Raw genomic sequence first — 15,237 nt, forward strand, 5'->3', positions numbered from 1 at the left:
GAAGAAGTGCATTTGGTTGTTGTCTGTGTTTTGTCCTGTGAATAAATTAACAATCACAGTTACTTACATGCTTATTCTGGCATCCTTGATACATGAACAGGCTGAGATTTTGTGTGGGCACATGTAGTCAGAGAAAAAATACCTCTGAAGTGAGAAAGATGTTATTTTGGTGGAACATCTGCCTCGCTACATTAGCATTTACACTGACTAGCAAACCTTAGAAAACCATTTAACTAACTTTAACTCTGTATTTTCATTGTTTGCAGAGGGTACGACATCTGAATTTTACTGTATGCCGGTCATCGCTCTTGTGTCTTGCGTATGCACCTCATTCTCAGTTATTTTCTGGAATGTCTTAATTTAATTCCTGTTCCTTCTCCCCCGTGGCCTTCAAAGAAAAGAAAATAGGTGGGGCAGACAAATTGGAAAGTAGGAAAATACTCTGTGTCAGCTTTTCTGATTGTGTCAGGTGCACTGCAGAAAAAATAATCTACTTCATTATCTCCTCCTTCAAGTGGAATACTAATCAATATCAAGGACTGAAAGAACAGTGTTTGACAAATACAGGATGCTACTGAGAGTTCACTTTTTAAAGTGATCATTCTTTTTTAACTGCATCTTAAAATTAGCTATTCTAAATATTTTTTAAAATGTTTAAGTCTTATGGAGCATTGTAATACTACTTATGCCTTTGAAAAGGAGATGTCATTGAACCGTCCTTTAACCGTCTTCTACTCTGCCTCAAAAAATAAAGAAGGTGTTTTATCATCTTTTCAGGCTAGGGAGAGCAAAAGGAAAAAGTTCATCATGTAATTTGTTCATTTAGAGAGCAGTCATAAGTGCCCTCATTCTAATGACTCTTCTTCCTTATGCTGTATTTTTCTTTCTGCACCAAGTTTTTCCTCTGTTTATATTCATTAGTACATGGGATGCAGAGAATGCATTAGTATTAAGACAATTTGCTTTGGTTGGTTTGGGCAACTTCAAAACCAAAAGAGTGCAGATATCATCAGGAGTATTTTCTGCCTAAGATAGTGTTTTACCCTATAAAGAGCATTTACTGCTCACTCAGGGATAGAAATCTCCAACTCTAGAAAAAACAACATAAAAGCAACCACCTTCATTCCTTTTCTAATATATTCTGATATATTCTAAATGTGAGCTCGAGAGATCTGTCCTTGCCATTTATCTCTTCTGTTTTCAGCAGCAAGGTGATAATAGGAGTAGCCTTGGTTGGATCAGGAGATTTAGGCAGGTGACAATCCACCTTCTTAGGCATGTTCTAATTGTAAATTTGGTCTCTTGCTTTCAGTAAACAGAGATGAGGATTCGTGACAGCTCACCTTCCCCTTTAAGGCACATTACTGAGAATCAGCATTTTCAGAGAGCTTAGTGTCCCCCATCTGATACTATGACAAGCGAGGTCAGATAATTAGTGTTGAAATTCTCTGTTGTTTTGTGTCTTTTTTTTCTATTTTTTTTTTAAAGTTAAAAACTGCCTTCTTTAATGCAGTATTAGGAAGGAAGACTTGAACCCAATTTAAAAAATGCTGATCACACTGTTTCTGTAGCTCCTCCTGTGGAGGTTGAATGGAGCACTTGTAAATTTTTCTGTGGGCCAGTGGCATGTAATTGAATTTTGTAGGTTGATATCATCTCTGTGATGGACAGTGACTGTCTCTGAAGAGTTTCTCTGGCCAGCAAACAGACCAAAAGACATGCAGTTGTAGACACAGAATATCAGACAGCTTCTTGATGCTCAGGATGAAAGCATTTGTCTTTCTGCTTGGAGGTTTACAACATCCTTCCCTAGCTGACACTCCTCCAAAGTAGCTGTAGTGTTTGGTCTTGCCCTCCCTTTATGGATCACTGCTCAGCTGTAGACGCTGTGTGCTCCAGAACAACCTTAGACATGGAAAATGAGGTTTGAGCAGTGCCCTTGCCGTGTCTGTGTGTCTGTCTGTGCCTGCCTGGCACTTAACAGAGGGGGCAGGCAGCTGCTGCTGCCCAGCCCACAATGCTCCAGCAGGGACCCTCTGGGGACAGGCAGCCTTGGCTCCAGAGCCCACATGCTCTCAGTAGAGCCCCAGGGACCAGGCTGCAGCGTTCATTGCTCTACAGATGATGACGATGATAAGGAAGTTAGTTTAATTCATAATGCCCCTGGTTTGGGGCTGAGACCCCATTCCTCCCATTCTTTAACAACGGCCTAAAATTTATACCTTGCATCTTGTCAAGTACAAGGTTGCAGCCATGAAGGTAGAACTCTCCGGGTCTCCTCCTAATCATTTGAGGATCTCTCTCTACAAGATCACTCTTGAAGAAACAAATATTTCTTTCTTAGGAAACATTGTTCTAGGGCACATATTGTTTCCCTTTATGTGGCCTGGAAGAAGATATCTATCTACATCCTTGTTCTCAAAGTATACTTTGCCACAGTAAGAAGTGTTTATTTTCTCTGCTTTCTCTACTGTAATACCAGCTTCACACGGCTTAATTTTCACTAATGACTGCTGCTTGGCCCTGTGCCATCAATCCACCTATGTTTGTAGACTTCAACCCTCCCCCCACCACCCCAAAAAACTCCAAACAAAACAAAAAACTGTGAAGAATATTGGAAATCTAGCCAGAAAGACCCTCTTTAGCTTCCTTGGCAGAGAGCCTAGAAAGGAAGAGAGAACACAGAATCAAAATAAATTACGGGATTCAGAAGTGCATTAAATTAGCCCTAAGAAATTGCTTTCTCTTGGTATTAGTGAGTAGTGGTAATTTGAAACACTTCAGCCCTGGTCACTTTGTTATTTTAAAAGAAATGGAAATAGAGATGTAAGAAAAGAAACCTTGAATAATAGGGCCTGTGGTTGCATTTTCAAGTGGAAACTTAAAGTGAAATGCTTTGGTTAAGATGAGACAACCAAGTGAAGAGTTAATTCTAAGAGGTGTAAAAGAAATCAGAAGATAATTTTCTTGAAGGAATTTCTGGAGATTCTGTTGTCAATCCCCTTACTCAGAGCAGGGCCAGTGAAGATAAGGTTGCTCAAGACCTTGTCAAGTTAAATTTTGAGTATTTTAAAGGCTGCAGATTTCACAATCCATGTCAGTTTTTGAGGGTGAGGTGCCCATTTTTCAACATAGATCAGGGAGAGGAGAGATTTGAATCACAGAGTTGAATCACTTTTTATATTTGCCTTCCTCACAAGGTTTTAGGATAGGAATATTTTGGTTTTGCTTTGGTTAGGTTTTGCCCAAGTTAATAAATAATAAAACCTGTCTCTATGAAAACAGAGAAGTTCAAATTGCAGGTGTTCACTGGTTAAATCAATATTGTCTGGCCATTGTTCAAATGGTCCTACCGTGCTGTTTGTCTTCTCTGAGGATTAGGAATCCCCCAAAGATGCTGTGTGGGTTCAGTATAGTGCGATCACTGGTGTCAATGCATGTGGACTGACTCAGCCAGGAAAACCTGATCAGGTTATTCGGCTTCTGTGCTCATCCACTTCTGAAAGAATTCCTGCTAGGAGTTTGAAGTTCCCCCAGTACAAGCATAAGAGCTCTCACACAGCTCTTCTGGCTGCAAAGATCTTTCCACCAGGTTAGGCTGCAACTTCATTTGTTTTTTCCAAAAATTGACCGTAACTAGGAAAAATAATTCAGAAAGGACAGTAATTGGTGTTGTTTTCTTCATGCCTCAGTGGGAAAAAAGACTGTTTTAACAATCAAATGTCATTTATGGAGTATGCAGCACAAAGATTATCTCCTCATTTCCTGTAGGTGAGGATAATCCTATATTTATTGTGCAAATGTGTAATCCCAAGGGGAAGGATTGGCTGCGGAAAGGGAAATATTCCCTTCAATGCAATAATAAAGAATGATAGAATATATGAAATTAAATAATGAAAAATGACAGAATCTTCACTCCTCACAGTTTTTATACAGTCATCAATCGTGGATTCATTCAAATATACCAGAATCAAATTCTTCCTGCTTGTGCCTTTCTTATCATTTAATGCTTAAATGAAGAACATTTCTATGGAAGTACCACAAAGGCTTTATGAATATTTATAAATATTAAGGCTTTTATCCCCCTGGAACCTGGTAAGGTCCAGGGGGTACAGATTTGAAAAGGACATTCTTTGGATCTTGTCTGCCATATTGAGTTTCTGAGTTACTCTTTATTTACTTGGTCATTTATTGATTGATTTATTAATTGTGCCCTATATATATTTCACTGGCTGTGATAACAGAGGCACCTTTCAGGATTTGTTTTCCAATATCTGTCTCTTTCTCCTCCTTGATGGCTTTATTATAAGGGCTGGAAGAGACAGTCTGTTTTCCAAAAGTTGCCTGGATCAGCATCCTGGAATTGACCTCAGCAATTGACCAGTGTCGTGGAATTTGGAGATGTGCTGCGTAATGAATGCAGTGACACAGTGGAAGAGACACATCTGTGGAGGTGATAATTTTTTGAGCAGAAAGGAATAGTGTAGATGTTCCTGCTATTACTGGGGGAGAGAAATGAATCTCCAGGGAGTAATTCAAAGGAAGTCTTTGGAAAAGAAGGGTGGCACATTCCCCTGAAGTTCACAGGAAGCAAAGAGAGCTTATCAGCGCTCTGTCACATCAGAGAGGGCAAGTAAATGTCGAGACCTTACTTGAGGAAGGTCACAGGCTGAGGGTTCCCATGTCATTTATCAAGGGTATCGTTTCAGTGCAACTATGAATTAGAATTGTTGTACTTATCACAGGACATGTTCTACCCTTTTTTTTTTTTCCCCTGTAAAACATACAGAAGAACATACAGAAGAACATACAGTTTCTTTTGGTTTGCTTCTTGGGATTTGTTTTACACAGAATGTTGCTGGCAATTTTGTCAGCCTGGCTAACCTTTGTAACTAGGAAGTATTATCATATGCCAATGTAGCCTACAAGTAAGTAACTTGATGGAAAGAAGAATTTCAAGTTTGCTTATGTGAAAAATAAATGAGAGATTATTCGCAAGGAGAGATGCAGCGTAAGTTTAATTGAATATATTTACATTTAAAATGCAAAAGATTAATAACAGTAAATGTAAAGATTTAATGTGCAGCGGTAAGTTGTCTTTGACTGAGGATAATATTGGAGTTGGAGAAATGTGTGGAAAAAACAAAGTATTTCTCTGGGATGCTCACCATGCCCCCTGAATTTTTATGATGTTTTTCAATTTGCCTCTGAGACAGAAAAATCCCATCCTTAGCAAAATAGTATCCTTATTTTAAAGCTAGGGAACTGAAACACAACCTAGACTCTGGCTTTCCCAAGCAGGAAGATGTGTGATACAGAGCAGAAAGTAGCAACTTGGTTTCCCGTGTCCTGGGCTGGAAGGCTGAAACCCCCAAGTTTATTTGTGATTGCCATAGAACCTGCTTGGTTGGGTTTAAACAAATTATACTGTCTAAGACACTGAAAGCAATTCCTATGGCAGAATGATTTTCAGTGCAATCCAGACTGCTCTGCCTCTCATCTCTGTAGGTTATATCCAAGAGTACTGAGCTTTGTGGGAAGTTGGTTTCCTATTCCCAGTCTAACTAATGGAGGAATAGTTTCAGGGTTGCCCACTGCACTGCAGCGTGTTGTATAAACATCCCCTAGTGTGTAAACCTACCGCATTTTGTGGAGTCAGAAAACATGCTTTTGCATTCTGTCTCCTCAATTTATTAAGTTCATGAACTTGATGGTTCAACCAGAATCTCGCAGTTCTGCCACAGATACCTGGATGTGTAACATTGGTCAGGACACTTATTCTCTGGACCCTGCAGTTCTCCTGCTGTAAACTGAAGGCAATGTTTGCTGGCCCTGGACAGCACCACAATTCATGTCTGTTCAATGCCCAGAGCCAGGGGAAGACAGTCATAAAAATACACCTCGAAGTAGCCATGACCATTACGGCTTTGCAGCCTTGAAACAGCTCCGACTGCTTTATTGCTGTTAAATAGGGAATGAATGTTGTAATGAATATGATCCCGTCACATCTAGAAATGCAGCTCTGGGAGAGAGCAGGGAAGGATGAAAGCTTCATACTTCTCTTGTTCATAGTTTTGAAACAGAAAAAGGTGTTTGTCATTATTACTTTAAAAGCAATCTCAATTACTGATTTCTAGAGAAAGTGTGCATTATGCCTGTCACTGATGTGATTTTGCTGAGGTCAAGAATAGTGTTGTCAAATAAACATATTGATGAGTTTTCTACCTTTCATTAAATCTTTATTGTTAAACCTTGTTGTCTAAAATTATCTGTTTCTTCTGCCACCATAACAGAAACCATTAAAGTTTTGAGAGACTGTCATTAGTCACCTTCATGTAACCCAGGTAAATGTGGGCTGGCCAGAAGGCTCTGTGTGTGCTCAGACACATAAACAGACACACAAATTCCAAGGAGCAGAATGTTAACAAAGGGGTACTCTGGAGCCAGGAATTAAAGTTATGTGACATTTAATGCCTCTCTGACTGGAAACAACTTAAAATTGGAAGTTATTTTGAACCCCTCTTTCCTTGCCTCAGTTTGCTAAAGGCTCCAGGAAACAGGATTTGCCGACCGCCTTGTTTTAGAATGAACAATTATTTTAAAAGACTAGAGAATGGACAAATTTTCTTTCCCTTACGTGTTGTTATGGATAATCTTTCTGGAGTCCAAAATCCTATAGAAGTGATGGAAAAGTGATCTATGACTGTATGGCTAAAATTATTGATGAGAATATAGGATATTTCATGTTCCCATTGTTTTTTAATCCAGATCATGTAAAAGGTGTAAGCTGTGACTGTTTCTCAGCAGTCTGTGCAAAATAAAGCAGTGCAGGTTTTACAAAACATGAAACCTTTGTGAAAAATTTACTTATGTTTAAGAGCTATTTAGCAATACAAATACTTGTTGTAACACCAATAAATGAGGGAATTTCTTTCAGACAGACCTATAGAATTAAAAATGTTAGTCTGAAATTGGAAAGGAGCCACTAGTGGATACCTTATGTAAAAAAGGACTTACGCAATCTCTAGCAACAAAAACTTATTAAAATAAAGAATTTGGAGAAGAGTTAAAGATAAGACAGACCTTCTGATGTTGTATGAAGAATTTTCTTGCTCTCCCAAGAGACTGAATTAGTTCATTCAGGAAGCTTTTTCATGCTTCATCAACAGATCTGTGACATTCATTTTGTTATCAGCTCTGTTTTTCTGAGCTCCAGTGACAATGTAACATCTGAAAGCTCCTCATCCTATATTAGAATTTTTGTGCATTAGCCTATGTAAGACATTCATTAACACATAATGCAACATGCAAATTAATAAATTAGCCCATCACAGAGCACAAAAATAACAGATCTGCCTCATAAGCCTAATGTTTGTAAGTCTGCAAGCATAGGCACTCAGATTAGACTTCTGTGCTGAGAATTGCCATGAATTTTCAAGTAGTTGTGTAATTAGGCAGAGTCAGCAGTTAAGTTTTGATCACACTTTGTTTGCTTTTTTTTGTTTTTTACTAACTAAAGTCAGACTGAAAAAAAAGCTTCTGAGTGAATGTGATATGCTTTGCCCTGTAGCTGTTCTTTAAAATTACATATTGTTTGCCTTTTTCATATGTTTCCTTCCCAACCAGGAGTATCATGGAGAGCTGTAGTTTAGGATGCCTCATCAGAAACTCACCCTGAAGTGATCTGGGTTTTTCTTGTCTCTTGACTGGTACTGGGGAACTTAAAATCTTGGACTCTTATTAATTGATAAAAAGCATATTTTACATTTCTACATCTCTTGCCTTGATGTCAACGTTAGAAAGGAAGAAAAACTCTTCTAGCTGAATAGTTTTGAGAATAAAAAATGCCCCAACCCAGGGCTCTGAACTAGAGTTGAAAGCCTTCTAATTACCCAGGCAAGAGCAGAAATTATGTTTCATGAATCATTCAGAACAAGCATGCTTTTAATCCTCTTCCTGATTATATTTTTTAGTTGGTATGCTGGAAACATCCTCCTTCTTCAGTTCATTTTCTTGGTGATGAGTTTCTGTCTGCTAGAACCACAGCTGAGCTGCTCCTTCTTCCCTGACTCTGAAATGTTCATATTTTTTATTTGATTCTTTAATAATGGCAAATCTACAGTTTTTTAATGGAAAGGAAACATGTCATCTTCAATGTTAAAGAGATGCATGATTATATCACTATTGATTTGCAGTGAGAAAACCCTTTAATTTAACATATTTATATTTGTATGAAGTGCAGTTGAACTTTTGCTGTATTTAATTTGGTGGTAACCTAATTATACAGTTCAATACAATCTAATAATCCAGGCTGAAGTACTGGACAGTAGAAAATTTTTCTTTGTGATTTAGCTGGCAGCAAACACTAATCTTTGTGGTTGTTATCAGAGAAAGACATCTGAATCTATAGCGGTATTTGTCTTTTCCTGGCACTCAATTCCTGCTTTCTCTGTGTGTCAGGGTTTTGTTTATCGTTTCCGGTTGTGCTGGGCTCCAGACATTCATCTTCATTTCTGTGTTTTTTCCCTTCCCTCTGTGACTCACGGCAATAACTTATTTTCCTTTTAGCTTGGTAAACAACACACTGATGTGTATTCTGAATGTGATGTAGGACATTGCTGTTGGATCAGAAGCAGTGACTCAGCTTTCTTTAGCCAGCAAGTGGCCAGTTGCTGATTCACTTTGACAAATGTCTGGTTTATGGTGAACGCTGACAGATTTGACAGTATTTAAGGAACTCCTGAATAAAATCACATTTCCTTTTATATTCTTTAAACTCTGATACAGGCACAACTAGAGGGAGAAAAAGTCTCTTTAAAGAGTGACCTTGATCACTTGGAAGAATCCATTCTATGATACAAAAGAAATTTGGATGCTACTCCAGTGTGAGAAGTTACCTAATAAACTGACTTCACTCTTGGCATAGCTACTGAGTAGTTAAATCAGTTATACAATTATCTTTCCTTGCTTTATTACTGCACATCATATATTTATATAAAAAGTTACAGAAAAATTTCTAGCTTGTTTTGCATGTGTGCATATTTTCTTGATTTGTGGTACTTAGTGCTCTTTGAGACTGCATAAAAACAGCCCTCACTAATAAACCTGGATCTCTAATCACTACAGTACTATTTCCCCCATTCCTCCCCCTTTCTTTGTCTAGTGACTAAAAAGTGATGAATCCAAGTCATCAGTCATCGCTAGCATCAGCCTGTTCCAGCAGCAGTTTATATTTCTGCTGTTTCTGCTGATACGCTTTAGATGAAAGCCTTAATAACAACAGAAATTAAAACAAGGGGAGTCACAGTGACTTGTAGAGACAGGCAACGTTAATTCATTTCATGATTCCCCCTCTCTTGCTTTCTGAAACAGGAAGACAATAATCCTTCCTTAGCAGGATAGAATCTTGCCTGTCACTGATATGTAGAGGGGCTGGTCTTAAAGCCCTGTGTGTTTGAAGATTACAAATAGGATAATGCCGTGAGTATACAACCTTAATACATGAAGATGGGCAGGACTAATCAGATAAGAAAGAATGGGGTTTTCTGCTTTTAAAATTACCACCTACTATTCTGCCTTTTTTTTTTTTTTTTTTTTTTTTTTTTACTGCAGGTAAATGCTACTATCAACTTAGCGCAGTTAGTTAGATATTTTTAGTATAGGAAATGTGCTGCTGGTGACAAAAAAAAATGTAAATGGAAGAAGAACTATTTTTTCATTAAAATAGGCTTTTTATTAGATAAGAATTGTTTGTTATGCGTGGATTCAGGATACAAGAACTGGTGGAGTCAATGCAACTGAAGTAGGTCAAAGTTGTGCCATGAGCCTGACTTTTTCCTTGTCCTTTTTTTCTTCTCTGTTAAACAAAGTAACATTTCCTTAAGGCAAAATGTAAATTTATACTTGGATATGTTTCTAAATCTCTGGCTAGATTACTTGGTTTGCTATACCAAGTCTTGGTCTTTCTTTCTTTTCAAATGAGTATTGGAAAGGAAGTTTCATCATCTAATGTTGGATATGCAGCAGTCTTTATTGATATCTGCTCCTCCTGAAGGAGCTTTTTGTTCATAGGGAAGAAGGTCATCTGATCCCATTCTTTTGAGACTGTGTAGGAAAGCACCTTGGGAAAACACCATTTCTGAGGCCTTGTAGCCTTTCTGAATTGCTGTTCATTCCTGAAACGATTTTCACAGTTTTGCCATTTGTGCTTCACAGACATTTACCTTGCTGGCTTAATAACTGCTTCCTTCATTTTCATACCTCTACAATGACACCCCTACTGGAAAAAATTGAAAAGAAATGAAAAATTGGAAAAAATATAAAAAAGGTGAAGTGATGAAGCACATCTGTTTGAGTAAATAAGTACAGCAAAGGATTACCTAGTAAACTACGGAGTACCGTCAGAACAGTTGAACTCTCAAGGAGCATCCTAAGATGTCCTTTTGTGAAGCATTTATCTATGGAATCCCAACAACGGAAAACCATCACAGGGTATAAGGTATTCTCTTTCAGTGAGATTCTACTCATTGCACCACTATAAACGTAGCAGTGTCCTGGTGAATTGCAGAAATCTTAAATCTTTAGCTTTGGATTTTCAGAACTAGCTGTAACTTTTCTGATTACATATTTTTATTCATTCTTAATCCCCTAAAATGAATTAATATGTAAAATAGACCAGCATTCCATGACTGAAGTTGGTGAGTACATATATTTTGGGGAATTTAAAGAGCAATGAACAATTTTGTTTAAAATAGTTACATGGCTAGTTTGTCATTTAGCTGTGGGTTTCCTTCCAGCTTCCTGTTTGTTTGTCTCAAGCAGTTGTTTCATCTTGTCTTTCTTGTATTTTATTGACTGTTACACCTTGTGAATTATCTTTGCTGGGAAATGCCATTTGTTTAATGTCTGTACAGGGCCCAGCACAAACAGGGCCTAACCTTGTCAAATCTCTGGTTGCAAACAGCAATATTAATAATTAAAAATGGCACAGGAAAATGGGATTGAGACTAGGGTTTGTATGGAACATAATCGTGAATGTAATAAAACATAGTCTTTAACATATAAATGGCTTTGAGAAGATACAGCACAATCAAAGTCAACTGCATTTTTTAGTACTTTTTATGTCATGTCTCCCAAGATGCTTTACAGCACAATGATCATGATTAACTCTGGATTTAATCAGTGAACTAGTGCAGTAATCCACAAAGTGGGACAATGAGTTAGAAGAGCTTGATGTTGGTGAGGACCCCAGCGGCCGTGCTAGAATTCATGAGGAGATGTCAGTGAAACCCATCAAGGCCGGGTGTGGCAGAGTACATGGGGGGGCAATTCCATGTTTCAGGGAAGCAGTTGGAGAAAACTCCATTTCATTGAGAGCACAGTAATCTGAAGATGGGAGGGTTGGGATGTGTGCTTTGTTTTATGGTGATACTGAGAAATCATAAGAGGAATTGATACCACATTTTCTGGTTTGCTTCAGTTTTGCTTTTGTAAATGTTTGTGAGTGCAAATATCTCTCAAACGTGAACTCTGTGAATTGCAAGTACTGGTTTCTTGGCAACCACATCAGGACTTTGCTATTTGCAGCTAGAAAGGAGGGTGCATTTTAAAACAGTCTACAAATTTAGAGGTTTTGATGGCGTTCATTGTAACCAAGCTCTTACAGTTTGTGTTTAATCTTGCATTCTTAGTCCTCAGACCCCTAAGGGCACAACACCATGGATGTAGTGGGTGCCAAAGTAAACTTGAATTACCTAAGGTTCTTCTGCTGATTAGAAGACAGTCTTTAAAATACAAACTTTGCTATTCAGGATGGTTCATAGCAGGTGTGTTGAATAAACTACTTGTATAAAGTGTTTCAGATGGAAAATGATGGGCACCCTCCATGTCACCTGGAGATGATGATGACAGGAGCTGAGGAGTGTTCCTGAGCATACTCCTTGGGAAAGGAGGAAGAGATTGTTCAGGTATAGAAAGGCACAGTGTGGGAGGGGTAAAGGTCATTTGATGCAGTGGTGTGACCCATACGATCTCAAGTATAGTTTTCCTCTTCTTTCTACCTCCCTCCTTCATCTTACTGCCTCAAATCTAGGGAGTGTATTTGCTGTCTTGGATCTCTGTGGTGCACAGATACTGATGAATATCAGGCGCAGCAGGCAATATTCCAGTTGCTAGGGTCCAGATGCCTGATATGCAGCAGTACAATTTCAAGTCTTAAATATGTTTTTCTGTGCCATTGTATATGATCTACATAAATTGTTCTTAAAAAGTAACAGTGTCTGTGAAGAATTCATTTTAAGTATTTATTATGGTGAACAATTAGAATGATTTATGTTAAGATATTACTGTTGTCTGAGCAATGAAATCTGTGGTTATGAGAACTGGCTCTGATTTTACAAGATATTGATTCTGCTGAAGTTCAGATGAAGTAAAGAGAAAGGTCAGTGGAAGGAGGAAAGTGAGATCTTTTCATTCTCTTTTTGTGGATGTTGGTGCAGGCTCTAGAATGCATGTTCTAAATGTGTGTTGGATCAAGGTTTAAGTCTGTGAGGTTTTAGGATCAGAGAGAGTTTTTAAATTATACCATGAGGGATTTATACCCTACTTTGAATAAATGTTGCATAGTACTAATAAAACAGCATAATTGTCATGACTGCGTCAAAGTTTCTTATAAAGCTTCTTATTTTGTGACACTGCAATATAAATGCCCCAGCACATTTAACAAATGTAAATGAATTGACCTTCTTGTACCTTCAGGGAGTGGATAGTTTTCCTGTAGCTAAGGAACCCCCAGCAGAAGTTTCTGAAGGAGTCAGTCCAGTCGCTTTCAGTGGGGTCACAGCTGGGAACCAGGTTTCATTCTTCACTGCCCTGACTGACCTTTCCCCACTAGACCTCTCTTTGTTCATCTTTAGCCCATTTTTTGGAGTTAGGCCCCTTTGAAGCCATGTCTATTTTTTATTTTTTATTTTTTCTTAGTCAATACAATTTTCCTTCTATGAAATGGGGAGAGCAGTGCTTAAATAACTCTCGAGGGGTTTAGTAGTGTTGTCTGGTTCAAAGATGCAGAACTTCTTGAGTCAGAGAACTGTGACTTTACTTACATATCTACACAGTGAAGAAGAAATTACACTCCCTTCATACCTGGAACTTCTAATGTCTCCCTAGACTGCTGATGGATGCAGCCACTGCATCATTTCTTTCTCAAGCTCACTCTGCATGAAGCAAACTTTTACCATATATTTATTATTTATTAAATAAAACATTTATTATTTTTTCTTATTATTTTCAGAATCTCTTGACACAATTACTAAATTATGTATGCTTACGGGTATGTTCCTTTGTGCCGATAAGAAGATAGAACAGTACAGGTTTCAATTTGCAGAGTTAGAATAAAATCTCGCTACCTATCTCAAACAGCATACCCAGATGAAGTATCTATTGTGCTAAAGCAAATAGTGCTAATTTTTACTACTTCCTCCTGGAAAAGGGCCATGTTTTTGAGATTAAATCCAGCATCTCAAATTAATTTTTTATATTACTTGATGTAGTGGGATTCATTTTCTCCATCATCTAATGGATCATGTTTGTTGAATCAGACAAACTCGAGAATCTGAGCTTTCAGATGTGGAGGGCAAAAAATTGCCTGTATTTGTTTGGCATCATCGATTTATCAAGACTTTCATCTTGTGCAGACACTTACAGGTTGAGTTTCCATCCCTTTGTAAAAGTTCCATTCAATCTTTAAAGCATAGTATTGAGGGGAAAATGATGTTGAGGAAGAACACCTAAATTTTGTACATTGTACAGAAATATTGTACAGAAATTTTATAGGAATGCAATAAAGTAAAAGAGTGGTTACTGTGTTTCTGTACATTATTTTGATTCAGTGACTAAAGAGAATATGACTTCTTGAAGGAAAAAATAGCTTTGATCAAGCTTTAGCAAGGTGAGTAGCAAAACTTCTGCAGTTCTGCCTGTCTTAAAGATGCAGATACTCAGCTCTTTGGGCTAAAGATCTTTTTTCTGTTGAGAGATTTTTGCACTGACAGCAGTTCTTCTGCTTTAACTGTCTGTCTGGTAGTGGGAAGACTGATTGCTCCCATCACGGTAGGACAGAAACCTGCCTATTTTCTCCTGACTCTCTCCTTTGTGAACGCTGTGGAATATTGCAGCTCCCCAGCAGGAAAATTGACCTTGTTGCACTGAAATCAACCAGGAGAGTTACCACGGACTGTAACAGCAGCCGGGTCAAGCCCAGGGTTAAATTCTTTTTGCCCACACCTTGAATCCAGCGGTGTTTTGTTCCAGGATTTCTGGCAGCTTTACCCGTGCCAGAGATAGGTCTGGAAGGGAGGGTTGGCAGAGAGCTCCACGTGCAGAGCAGGTGTGGGCTCATCAAGCAGCAACCAGAGGCAGCTGTGAGAGCCTGGGGAGGGAATTGGCAACACCTGGGGAAGGGAATTAAGGAATTGGCAGCGGTTGGGGTAGAGCTGGCCCTGCTGCAGCAGAACACTCAGGGTGCTCCAGGGAGGTGGTGGTCTGCCGAAGGTCTGCCTGCCTGTCTTCCTTCAAACAACAGCTCTCAGGTCAGATTTCTGTGTTTTAGGAGTCAATAGCTCGTCTCTGTGGGTAACAAATAAGGCTTACTTATTTGCTCTGTTTTGGGTCGCCTCTCCATTTTGTGAGCATACATTTTTGTGTGTGTTAGGAGACTTGGTTTGTGTTTGTGAGCTAGGTAAGGCATGAATCCTTTCCAGGGCTGTCTCAGAGTGAGAAGATTGATGTGTAGAAAGTATCTGGGCTGAAAAGAGTTAAGTCTAAGAGTTAAGCCTAAGTTACAAGACCGACAAAAAATTTATCCATATTTCAGACCTAGCCCCCTTTGGGCAGGGGATTATTACCTAGCTGGTGTTTAGATGTGTTGGCTGTCTGTCTGGAAACCATGGACAGGTAACTGCTGTGCCTCCAAGAAGGCAATTTTATTGCATGTCTAATAATTACATGTAATATTTTAAAGTGAATCCACTAGATTTCATATTGATTGATTTAATGCAGCTTGGCTTTTGTATTGGCTCTTAATTGTTAGTCAACTAGACTGAGATCAAGATTTTTGTGTGTTTTATGGAATACTAGTGGCTGAGACAGATTTTGAATGATACCTACTAGAAATTACTTTGGATTGATCTGTTTTTATGCTGGGTGGCAGATACTACACCCAGTACTCTGAGGATTCAT

At 38.5% G+C, this 15,237-nt stretch overlaps 1 protein-coding gene across 3 annotated transcripts in view; it reads left to right on the top strand.

Annotated features, from left to right (window-relative positions):
* Positions 1–15,237, top strand: part of GRID1 (glutamate ionotropic receptor delta type subunit 1) — a 483,633-nt gene that overhangs the window by 89,205 nt on the left and 379,191 nt on the right. Inside the window, exon 1 of one of the 3 annotated variants that reach the window (XM_066191629.1) lies at positions 14,384–14,588. The exons of the other annotated variants lie outside the window; for them this stretch is intronic. The gene's annotated coding sequence lies outside the window, so the exon portion shown is untranslated. Of the gene's footprint in view, positions 1–14,383; positions 14,589–15,237 lie in introns of those variants that run through there. 3 annotated transcript variants of the gene reach the window in all.

This window comes from Chamaea fasciata, unplaced genomic scaffold (assembly GCF_029207755.1).
Source record: "Chamaea fasciata isolate MVZ Bird 193981 ecotype frontalis unplaced genomic scaffold, bChaFas1.0.hap1 SCAF_9, whole genome shotgun sequence".
Taxonomy (NCBI): Eukaryota; Metazoa; Chordata; class Aves; order Passeriformes; family Sylviidae; genus Chamaea; species Chamaea fasciata.